Source organism: Cibotium barometz, chromosome 52 (assembly GCF_041138505.1).
Source record: "Cibotium barometz isolate CiBa-2024 chromosome 52, ASM4113850v1, whole genome shotgun sequence".
In the NCBI taxonomy this organism is placed as follows: domain Eukaryota; kingdom Viridiplantae; phylum Streptophyta; class Polypodiopsida; order Cyatheales; family Cibotiaceae; genus Cibotium; species Cibotium barometz.
This window is the reverse complement of record NC_141097.1, coordinates 14721310-14734174: the sequence shown is the minus strand read 5'-3', so window position 1 is coordinate 14734174 and position 12865 is coordinate 14721310. Positions and strand designations below refer to the sequence as shown.

At 40.2% G+C, this 12865-nt stretch overlaps 1 pseudogene across 1 annotated transcript in view; it reads left to right on the top strand.

Annotated features, from left to right (window-relative positions):
- The window catches only part of LOC147608847 (cation/H(+) antiporter 19-like), an 89997-nt pseudogene extending 78827 nt beyond the window's left edge, over positions 1–11170 (top strand). Inside the window, exons 8-9 of the transcript XR_015264392.1 lie at positions 7058–7154; positions 10700–11170. The product of XR_015264392.1 is annotated as a cation/H(+) antiporter 19-like (transcript). The remainder of the gene's footprint in view (positions 1–7057; positions 7155–10699) is intronic.
- Positions 11171–12865: the final 1695 nt, after the last annotated feature.

Genomic DNA, 12865 nt, shown 5'->3' with positions numbered 1-12865 from the left:
TTGCAAGAAAGCCTACGTCAAGGTCGACTCGATGATGCACAACTCGTCCTTGCTGAAGCGATTTACTTTTCTGGGAGTGCTATGATGATGGTGGACAGTGAGCATTGGAAGAGAGCATGGAAGAAAATTGGTGAGTTTGGACCAGGGTTTTCACCGCCTACGTACCATGCTATGCGAAATGATCTATTAGAGAAATGTTATGCGCAGGTAAAAGAACGTGTACAAAGAATAATTCTTAGCAATATAGAGCTTTCTGGATGTAGTATAGTAAGTGATGGATGGTCTAATGTGCAAAGAAAACCATTAATTAATGTAATGGTTATTTCACCTAGAGGTGAGACTTTCATCCGTGCCGTGGATTCAGCTGGTTCAATCAAAACTGGGGCTTACATTGCTCAAGTTATTAGCACTGTGATAGAGGAAGTGGGTGCCAAAAATGTAGTCCAAGTCGTCATGGACAATGCAAAAAATTGTAAAAATGCATCCAGAATCCTACAGCGACAATATCCACATATTTTTCCGGTAGGCTGTAATACTCATAGTTTGAATCTTGTATTAAAAGATTGGTATAAATCTGATGATACCAAATGGTTTGCCTCAATCGTCGACACTGCTCGCCAGCTTGTGAAATTCATGCTCAAGAGACAGAGAGTTTTGGATATGTTTCGACCTCGCATGTCAGTTATGTTAAAGCTTCCAGCGGAGACTAGGTTTTGCACTCACTTTTACACTTTTGAGTCTCTTCTTAGAAATAAAGATGCAGTTTGTGAAACATTTACATGCATGGCATTTCATGACTGGGAGAGCACTCAACTTGAAAAAGTGAAAGAGAAAATCAAAGTCTTAAAGGCAGCGCTTACGAGAAGAAGTTGGTGGAACAGTGTGATGGATGCATACCATGTAATGATGCCTGTTATGTATGCTGTACGAAGCCTTGATCAAAGAGCGCCTAATCTCGGAAAAGCATGGATGCAATGGTGGACTGTCCAGCGGAGTTTGGAGTGTCCTGAGAAATTAGAGCATTCAGTGGTGGAGAAGCAATGGCGTGTACCGTTCTCTAGTAGACAAAGAAAAGTTCTGTTGAAGTACTTTCATGCTAGATGGATTGGAGCGCATTCACCACTGCACAGTGCTGCTTACATGTTAGATCCTGAATATTGGAATATGGATTTGATGTCCAACGTTGAGGTGGTGCAAGATTTTTATAAAGTGGTAAACACTTTCTATAATAATGATGATGATCGTGTACAGTGCATAAAGGAGATGACCTCATTTCGGTTGAAAGAGGGTTTATTTTCCAACTCCCTTGTTCAACAAATGGCTAAAGAGCAACCTGCATGGAAGTGGTGGATGATGAATGGTGGTGAGCATTATGCTTTATTGCGCAACCTTGCGATGAAGGTTCTAAGTCAGTGCTCTTCAAACTCAGGCTCAGAAAGAAACTGGAGCATGTATAAATATATTCATAGTACTATTCGCAATCGACTTCTTGCGGATCGAGCAGATAAACTTGTTTACATGTACTGCAATGAAAAGATCTTGCGAGACATCGAAAGCGAAGAGTATGAAGAAGATATGCCCAGATGGATGTACAATTGTGAAGATGTAGACGAGAACTTTGATGTTGGACGTACGTTGTGCACCACCCTTGAGATAGAAGACAATTTAGCCATTGACTTAGATGAGCTTAATTTAGCAGACGAGAGAGTAAACGGTGAAAGAATTTTGGAGCAAGATACTGACATAGAGGAAGAAGTCACTTTATTAATTTAATAAAAAGTACTTGTACAAATGATCATATTTGGAGAAATTATCAATACAAAAGTAGAATTTGTTTTTCTTAGCTCTCATCTTGAAATAAATTGCGAATTGCACTAGGAGTTGCATCTAAAGGTCCTGGTGGTTTATATTCGCTAGCCATGCCGAACACTGTATAAATACCTTGATTTATTGGGACACTGCACAATGCACATGTGGAAGTATTTTGCATTTGTCTCACTAAACATATTAAGTGGTAGTAGTGTCCACATGGTAGTATATACTGGCCGCTCCACCCATCGAATACTTTGTAACATACAGGACATTGGGGGGTGGAGGAACTTGTAGCCTCAGCAGAAACTCCCACAAGATCAGGATGTATCAAAAAATGAGAGATGTGGTTTCCTTGGCGCACAGGAGCAATACGTGAAGAGATGCTCTGCACGTCTTGGCTGATCTTTGTTAGCTGCTCTTGAATTCCTCTATTGGCCGGGGGAGGAGTTGACGCTTGAGTTAATCGGTCAGCTTCTTTCTCCTTCTCTGCTAGCTGTGCCCCTAAGCTTTCTTTGACCTGGTTTAACTCCAGTCCGGCGCCCTCCACCATAAGAGCAAGTTCTTCTCTTGTGAATGTAACTGTCTCTTCACGTATGTCGTGGGTGTTGACAGTGGCCTCTCTGGAGGCGAAGTCCACTGGAGTTTCCAGTACAAAGTGAGCATATAGCATTTTAGCAAAATACAGTGGAGCGTCGGCGTTATGGAGAGGACGGCCGTACACCTCCAAGAAAATGCGCTCGGCATTAGTTTTGATATCATTGTTAGTGCAACGAGAAATCTTCCATCTTCCCTTCTTTATCTCGCCATCTGGACATGGCCATATTGCCTTTATCATCTCTGTGGTTACCCGTTTGTTTATGTCTTTCCATTGGGCATAAGTTGGATTTGTCCACTTCGATAATCTGCACGCTGTTCTTGTAGCTTCGCGGGCTGTCAGGCCATGTGCAAGGGCCTTCATTCTCTCGTATGCCTTCTTGGCTAACTCCTGATGCTCGTTCGCTTGCGCTTGCTCCATATCTGCATGAACGTAAACGACATCAGGATTTTAATGAACAGTAAAGATCAACGCAAGATAAATTGACCATTGCTCTCAAAATCTTGAAGTCAAACACAACGAGAGGAGATATGTATTGCAAAGACTCGATGAGAAATATCCACTTGACTCCAAAAACACTTCAAACAATGCTCGCACATCAAATTTTAAAGAGAAAACATAAACTTAAACACCAGAAGAGGAGAGAGATATTGCAAAGACCCAATGAAGAGAGAAACAAAATTTTGAAACATTGGACACAATAAATTTTGAAGAGAAACAAAATTTTGAAACCTTGGACACATCAAATTCTCAAATTCCTGAAACTTAATCCCTTGGTACTGTATTATTACAAAGTTGGGGTGAATGCCACCGATAGCTCTACAAGAGGACGTTGTGCCCTCGTAGGGTCAGTATTTAGTGACCTAAAAAATTCAACCACTTGCAAAATTGACTTTCGCTCATCGCGATTAGGCAGAAACATCCAATTTTTGACTCTATGAATAATATTATCCATGGTAACTTTGTCATGGGAACTATTATCCATCCACAACTCTTGCACTTTCTTCCAAAAGTCATATAAAGTTTGTAATAAATATCCCAAGGCAAAAACATCAGATGCAGGAGTGTATGCATCTGCCAAAAATGGATCATAAAGCTCTGGGGCTATCCACGGCCGTTTATTTCGCTCTCTGTCTGCGTGGGAGACTGCCTGTGCCACCTTCTCGGGGTTCTTGTCTGCTTCATAAACAAAATTGAGAGACACCCGTTTTTTGGGCGCTCTCAGCAGCAATCCCCAATCGATAATACCTATGCGTGGCTTTAGCTCTTTTGTATAATCCAACACTACATTAAAAGGATGTAGGTCGGTATGTACAATACCTGCCATATGCGCTGCCGCTACACCTTCCACCAGGGCATGCATAATATGTGGCATGTTTATTACTACCTCTTTTATTTTTGAAAGTTCTAGATGACCTAAAGGGATATTATCAGGCGGCGGTTGTCTCCATCCTCGATCCAAACGAAAAATGGCTCTGGTGAACTCACTGAATCTGAAGGGAACCTTCAGTAGAGTATCACCAAGAGCGCCGCCATTAAAGTACGGGAAAATTGTGATCCAAGGAGCCTCTTTTGTAAAGGCAATGCATCGGACAATCGATGGATGTAGCACTTGCATACCCTGCTCTGCCTGGAAGCTCTCGAACTTCGCGCTGCCTTCTCCTTTGTAGTGCTTTCCGCAAAAAGTAATGTGCTCCGGTAAAAATGATATGCCTTTAATTGCATACTCTTTTACTGTTCCAAACACACCGGAGCCTATTGTTCGTCCTTCGTGAAGAGCTTCGTGCGGGATGCCAATAAGATGTGTGCACATAGAATTGTAGATGGTACGATTAATGACACCTGTACCACTTGCATCTGCCTGACTGGACGTTGCAGCGACGTCTTGGGCAATTCGAACTCTTTTGGGGAGGGACTCTGCATCCAACGCCTTCATGCGCTTGCTCTTGGCCCTCTGCTCGCTCCATACAACGTCCCATAACTGTAGACGTTGCATGTTGGCTTCAGGCGGGGCAGCATCTCGAAGATCACTGCACGCTACTCGCATGCTCCCCAAAATGGTTCGTGTTATGTGCTGATGGTTGAAATCTGCTATCTTCTGTCTATCCAGCAGCTCAGCGTTGCCTCCGCTTCGAAGCCGCCGCTGTGCATTTTCCCATATTTGGTCTATGAGATCTCGCATGAGTATCTCAGACTCGTTGGTCTTCTTGACGACATCATCAGTACATTGTGATACTGTGATGACCGCTTCAACGCGAATTGCTCGCAGAACAATTTTGCGCTCTTCGGGAGTAAGCATGTTGATCGTCTTCGTAAATCCAGCAAATAACACTAAACATAAAAAAACAAAATATCAAACATTACTGAAATAAACATCAAGCAGACGTGAGAGAACAGCAACAAGTATATCAATATCGTCAATGTTCATACAAAAACAGAATATCAAATAATTTTAATGAACTCAATATCATCCAATACATCATCAAACGTGAGAAAACAGCAATAAGTGTATCATTACTTATCAATGAACAAACAAAAACAGAATATATCAAACATTACTGAACTCAACATCATGCAATACATTATCGAACGTGAGACAACCGCAACAAGCGCATTATTACTTACGAAGTGTATACATTATCGAATGAGAGAGAGAGAGAGAGGGGGAGGAAGAGAGAGAGGTGTGACAGATAGAGAGAGGAAACATTAAATGATATTTTTTATAGTTTTGTGAGTTCCTAAAGAGAGAAAAATAATGTTTTGTAATCCTAAAGCACTCCTCATCTACATACCTAAAGTATTTGGTGAAGTGTATCATGAGAGAGAGAGAGAAAGAGTTGTGAAGTGTATCATTGCGAGAGAGAGAGAGAGAGAGAGTTGTGAAGTGTATCATGAGAGAGAGAGAGAGAGAGGAGAGGAAGAGAGAGTTGTGACAGATAGAGAGAAGAAACATTAAATCACATTTTTAATGTTTTTGGGAGTTCCTAAAGAGAAAGATAATGTATTGTTTTAATTTTTAAGTAAATAGAGGGAGAAAAAAGAAATTATTAAGAAGTATGTATATTTTAAGAGAGAAAAAAAATCATTATCTACACATCTATCGTGTTGTGAAGTGAATCATGAGAGAGATAGAGAAAGAGTTGTGAAGTGTATCATGAGAGAGAGGGGGGTAAGAAGAGAGAGATTCATATTTTTCGAGTTACGAATCACGATATTATAAAATAAAACGGTTAGACAATATGATGTAAACTTTGATCCATGAAATACTAATGCCGCGTTAGCAACCAAGTATCGCATGGATCAAACACAATAAAAACAATACAAGTCAAATCAAACAAATTTACGACACTTTTTCGACCGCGTTAACGATCAAATGCCGCAATATGCAAAAAACATTTTATGCACTAGCGAACGACACCAACTTGCCGTGTTAACGACAAAATGCCGCCCGATTCTATGGGAATACCAATAGGATACGAACATACACTGGCCGCGTTACCGACCATATGTCCGCATTTGACAAAGGGAAGGGAAGGGAAGGTGACATCGCCATAACGATACTATGCTTGCCGCGTTACCGACTAGTACCGCTACGGCGTGCCATACTTACCATAGGACACAGACTAGCCGCGTTACCGACTAAGTGCCCCAGGGTAAGCACCATTCCGAAGAATGGCCTTACACACACACACCAGTCGTGTGGCGGGCCACCCAAATCCTGCCGCGCATTGCGACAATGGGCGGCTGCCCGCACGAACTCACCCACACACACATCCCTCGTGTGGCGGACCACCCACATCTTGCCGCGCATTGCGACAGTGGGCGGCTGCCCGCACAAACACACCCACATACACAAACACACACACACACACACAAGTTTTTATTACCTGTGTGCTGTCAGCAATGAAATCCCAAAGGGCCCCCCGGGCCCATATATATAGAAAAATGTACCCCACCGGGATATGTGACGACCCCGGCGGGCCCCGCCGGGTAAAGCATAAGCCCGGCGGGCCCGCCGGGGTATATCAAAAGCCCGACGGGATTTTCCCCGGTTACCAGGTCGCTTGCCACCGGCTTTTTTGTGAACATGTTAACATGTGAACATGTTAATAACATGTTCACACATGTTATTAACAAGAAAAATTTTGTGATCACGTGAATATAAAATCCCTGTTTCATACACATATATACGAGTTTTTATGTATGGTATTTGTACTGTGCTTTAAAAAATATTTCAGTTGCTGTCAAACTAGAACTTGAATTGAAATTTTCCAAGAAAAATGTCATAATAATAATTAATAAAAAATATATAATTCACATTTTTTATACTTGTTTTTTTTCAACTACTAGAAAGTTATAGAAATGGATTCTTGATATAATAAATAGATTCTAAATCATTTTGCAGGAGAACAATAGAAAAAAAAACACTTATGTCAAATGATGTATCAATGATCATATGTATTGAATCATGCTCTTGCATAGGAACCATGACTATAAAATCATTAAATAATATAGTTCAACCATGCTTACAATATTCCTTTTTAGATTTTTTTCCTTAAAGAAAGGGACCTTCATGAAGTGGTTAGAGAGGTGGCTGGTCTTAAAATTACCCTATTTTTTAATTACCCTTTTCCTTTTTCTTTTTTAAAGACTACTATTGTTGGGTATGGTTGGCGATGTCTTGGCATCTGCGGGGTCAGATTTCCATGCAAGCATCTTGGTGGTTCAACAACACAGAGAAGATTCGGTGGCAAAATCGGCACTCTTTTAGTAAATTGGGCTTGAAGGCTCGATTCAAAGGTTTTTGAAGGGTTGCACTCTATTATCCAAGGGGAATAGACCAAAGGATAAAGGGGTGGTAAATCACTCTACAAGAAAATCATGAAACTATAGCTCTGGTACTGTATAGCTATTGCATTGTTCCACAGTAACATGCAAAGGGGGATACTCTGGTGTCCTGTCCTGTTGTAAGCCATTGCATCTCATGCAATACCTTCAAGGCTATATTATTATTGCTATAGTTCAAAATCCATTTGTAGACCACATTTCAACATTAGGACTAGTTTTAGTTGTTACACTAATCTTATGATTGACCCATAAAACTGGTGCTATAAAAATGGTTCAAGGGAGAATTATATATCTTTTAAAAAAAGGAATGGCACAAAAGGAAGCCGCAACAAACATCAAATAATATGTTTTTTTTAAGAAGGCAAAAAATATGAAGTTATTTGAATGTGCTACACTGGCACATGCTCGCACACTATAAGAGTTAAATATTAGAATTCACAAAAACTACTAAAGGTCGGTTAGAATTACTCTACAAAGTCTTGTTTTTGAGAAGAAGTATCCAAGTATTACTTCAACTGTTGGAAGATACATGCTATTGTTTCATACACATATATAAGAGTTTTTATGTATGGTATTTGTACTATGCTTTAAAAAATATTTCAGTTGTTTTCAAACTAGAGCTTGAATTGAAATTTTCCAAGAAAAATGCCATAATAATAACTACTAAAAAATATATAATTCACATTTTTTATACTTGTTTTTTTTCAACTACTAGAAAGTTATAAAAATGGATTCTTGATATAATTATAAATAGATTCTAAATCATTTTGCAGGAGAATAATAGAAAAAAAACACTTATGTCAAATGATGTATCAATGATCACATGTATTGAATCGTGATCTTGCATAGGAACCATGAGTGAAAGATCATTAAATAATATAGTTCAACCATGCTTACAATATTCCTTTAGATTTTTTTCCTTAAAGAAAGGGACCTTCATGAAGTGATTAAAGCATTTGTCTTTAGAGAGGTGGCTGGCTTTAAAATTACCCTATTTTTTAATCACCCTTTTTCTTTTTCTTTTTTAAACTCCAACTTCTTCCCTTTTTAATTGTAAGTCCTATGCCTCACCTTTTCAATTGTAAGATTCTTATTTAGCCCATGATTGGACATGTGTGTTGTAAACCTCTTCCTTTTAATTCAATCATTTTGAGATCTAGGTCCCCTTTACATTTAAAATACACCTTTTTGACATATTCATACTTCCATGAAGCTCTCCCTCACTTATATCTCATCAACTTTTTTGTTAAACCCCCCATCACATCACCTTTGTCGTTAAATATTTGATGCATTATCTACTGAGTTGTCATCCATCATATTTATGCACCATCTAGCGTTAAAATTTTCAAGTATATATGTTTCGAGAAGATTTAATGCAAACCTTACCTATAACAAAAATATTTACAAAGAATGTAATAGTTCGTAGCTTTTTTCACAAACATACATATGCATTATTTTTTCAATTTGAGAATAAAATTTAAAGTAGAACTATTAAGGAAGGAAAAGAAAAATAACTCAAACATAAGCACCTAAAAAAGAACAAAAATCATGAATCATATTTATAACAATGTAATGTAAAACTTCTTTGCTCCTCTGATGGTCTTCCAAAGCACCTCGGCTATATTCTTGAAAATGTGCATTGGGTCAAGAAGATGGTTCACTAAAAGGTCATTCTAGTATGGAAGTTGATGGAAAATGGATAGATGCTTCATTCTTCGAGGTGTACAGGAGGTTGGATCCAGCTCCCATAAGGTCCTCCAATCACTTCTCTTCCATATGCGAGGAGACCTCCATAGAAATCCCTCACACAAAGGATGGTCCACTGGGAGATACTTCTTGTGCCCCTCGTATAATATCTTCTTCATAGACTTTGAGTATCGAGCCTCAAGTTACGGCCCACATAATGGACATCCATTATACCCTAACACTGAAAGCCTTGTAGAACATCAAAAAAGATTGTAGCGGCGGGTAAGTTTGGATGACAATCATGACTTAACATAATATGTTAACAAGTTACAGTATTACCTGGGCACTCTCCATAGCCAGGCCAATCATGCATAGTCCACATAAGTATTCCTCTCAATGTTAGCACACATTGTCCAAACCTCTTGGAAATATCATGAACTTTAATGCCCTCCCATAGAACTCGAAGCTCCTCAACTAAAGGGGCTAAATACACATCCATCCATGTTTTTCACCTTGTACTTTCTAGGAACTATCAAAGACAATAAAAGATGCCCTTTTTTATCGCTAGCCATGGTGGAAGATTATAGTTAACTAGACAAACAGGCTATGTACTCCATGATGAACTTCGTAGACCAAATGGATTCACTCCATCCATCGCTAGTCCGAGTCAAATATGGCGAGCCTCCTCCTGAAAGGCTACCCACTTCTCTTCAATGTGCTTCCATGCAGTGGAATCTATGAGCACATGCATAACACCATCCGTAGACCTAATGTTATGGAGCCAAGTCAGCAATCCTGCAATGGATTTGCACTTCAACAATGTTTTAATCCAAGGGATAATGGGAAAGTGTCGTAAAACTTTTGCTGGTACCCTTTCTCCTTGCACATCTTATGTATATCTCAATGTACCACAATGCGAACATTGTACTGTGTTGTTATATTCTTGTCGATAAAGAATACAATCATTTGGACAAGCATGGTGTGTGTTGTAGTCCATGCCAATCGAGTGCAACATTGCTTTTGCTCGACTATGGTCCACTGGCATCTCATTATCTTCTGCTAATATTTGATGTTTCAATAAGCTATTGCACAAAATAGTCAAGCTAAGAAAATGCATATAAAGGTACATAACTCACTAATTGCATATGATATCATCACTTACGCAAAAAGTTTTGATACGCTCGTATCAGACCATCCAAAAAGTTTTGATACGCTCGTATCAGACCATCCAAATATCGATTTGCAAGTTCAATATGGATAGGCAAGCGCGTAAAACAGACACATGTGCTCCACGATATAGTGGAAGATGAGCAAGCCTGCGTAGCTCTTTCTCTTCTTGGGAAGCGTATTCCACACATCGTGGGATATTGCTGCACTTTCTCAATCGAATGCCTAATTTGCATGTCTCTATTGTGCAAAAGCTCTCTGCATCATTGCACTTCTTACTCTCTCTTTACTAAGCTCTGTTGTCATCATTGCCTTGTTTCAGTCTTAGCTATCTCTTGTCTAACAGATCAGTGGAATTTGAATATCTATGGTCCACCCTATACAAGGAAGTAGATAAACATGTAGAATGGTTGGAGAAGATGGGCATGAAGCAGTTCGCAAAGCTACCTTTGGGAGGATCTCCAGTACAATTTCAGAGTTGGGGAGCAGTTGGAACAACTCTAGAAATCCAACATTATTACTCTACCCTCTGGAGAGAAGAGGGAATTGAGTCCCTTGTATGTAGCCTTGATATTCCAATTGCTGTCATAGGGAGAAGTGGAGATCAAGACTACAGAGGATGACAACTTGATTAAAGAGTTTGGCCCGTTAGAGGGTAGAGCCAAAGAGTACAAAATAATAGGCATAGCGGACGAAGATAGGCAAAAGCAGATGAGGTCTGTGGTGGAGATGATAAATCTCACCCACAAGCCTTACTGCATGTCTAGGAAAATTTTTGGAATGTTGAAGGTTGTTGAAGCTGGCACAAGAGTGGCATGGGAAAAAGTACTTTATCACAACCTCAAGGAAAAGATTGGAAAGCTCATGAGGCCCAACATAACGACTAAGATCAGGCTGTATCTAGATGCAGCTAGGAAAATATGTGATGTCCTAGAGGCTAGAACAACAGTAGGAGGCCACTTCCACCATAACTTTATAGCTGGAGACAGTCTGCACGGCCAGTCTCTGCAGCACGGCCAGAACTCTCCGTACCCATCTCGGCACAGATGGTGTCACAACTGAGGCAAGATTTTCGGACACGATTAAGATAGAATGGGTGTAGGGAGCCCTAAATTATCTTCAAAGATGCATGAATGACGGGCTAAAAGAAATGACAAAAATATAATCCATCATCAAAGAGAAAGATGCCGCCTTGTAGAACATGATGATCCTTATATCTTTACATGGTCAAGGTATCGAGACGAGTAGGAAATTTTTCTCGAGTTAGACTTAGTAGACTATCTTATGGTTTTCCCTATTTAGGAAGGTAGGAACCTTATAATTACCAACCATTATACTTCATCCTTCATTCACAGCAAGGGTTTCACCCATGCCCTTCACTCTTCGGAAAGAAGACCGGGGAGGTCCATATTTTGAACCAAAGATTTCCGAGTTGGATGATTATTTGACTAAGGAAGTCCCGCTAGCATGGAGAACTCCATTTGGCTTTCAATAGCGAGTTTGGGTCTCTGGAAGGAAATTATGCACCGTGTTGCTTTACCGTACCACAATTCGAGTCAAGCACCAAGCTTAGCATTGGGGAGGACCCAATGATGGTATATGCGATCAAACGCCAGAGTGATTTGCGTAACCAGACAGCTAAGGGCAAGGTGGGGTAGAGATCACTTTTGGAATCGTGGGCCAAGGTACTTTTTCATCCGAGCAAACCAAATTGGAAACCTCACCACCGCCGACTTAAAGCGGGTTCGTTGGTTCAAGAAGTTGAAGATGGCCTGCTTATTCTGGTTTGTGGGGATACTCCCATAATCGATAGTTATGTGACCATAGAATGGAACTATGTACCACAAAAGCATTGGGTATATGACCAAGTAATGCAAGTCTTACCCGCCGCCACTAATAGATTAGCCGTTATGGAACGCAACATAATCCCGAGTCTACCGCCCCTACCATCAGTCTTTTGCGTCTTAGAAACCATGGCTGAAACCCCATATTTCACCTATGTGGACTGCTTAAGTCTTATATCTTAGTTGAGCCTAGGATTCTCTTTTATGATGAATAAGACTAATTATATTAGTCTCAAATCTTTGTAAATAAATCTTTTCCTTGTAAATATTTTTTAAATAAAATGATTTCAAAGTTTTACTTTTAAAAGCATGAGCGTAGTGTAATGTATGAATCTCGTAATCCTAAAATTTAACCTTGCAAATGATGACCAAGACAATCAGCCTCCTCTCCCCAATGCACTATACACAGATACCTAGGAGAAGAAGCTCCTCCTCAAACAAATGCAACCTCCTTCCTTTGAGGGGGAAGGTTCAAAAATTGAGAGGGATGCGGAGGTAAGGATTGAAGCAATGGATGATTATTTCTCAGCTGTCGGTACTGGAGCGGCAAACCAGTCCATGCTTACATGATTTTGCCTCACCAGAGATGCTAAACTTTGGTGGAAGCACTGGTGCCATGTGACAAGGGGGTCACCAAACACTCCCAAACATGGGATGACATCAAGCAAGCTGTGAAGTAGCGGTATCTCCCCCCATCTCATGAATCTATCAAGATGAATGAGTTCTTTAGCCTCAAGCAACTTAGTTTAACCCTGGAAGAATACTACTCCAAGTTCATCACTCTCCATAAGTATGCACCGGCCCCCGGCCATGACTACTTCCCAACAAGTAGCCCGTTTCTACCAAGGTCTAATTGGACCTTTGGACTCTCGGCTCGAAGCAATGAGGCCAAGCACATTGCAAGATGCTCTCA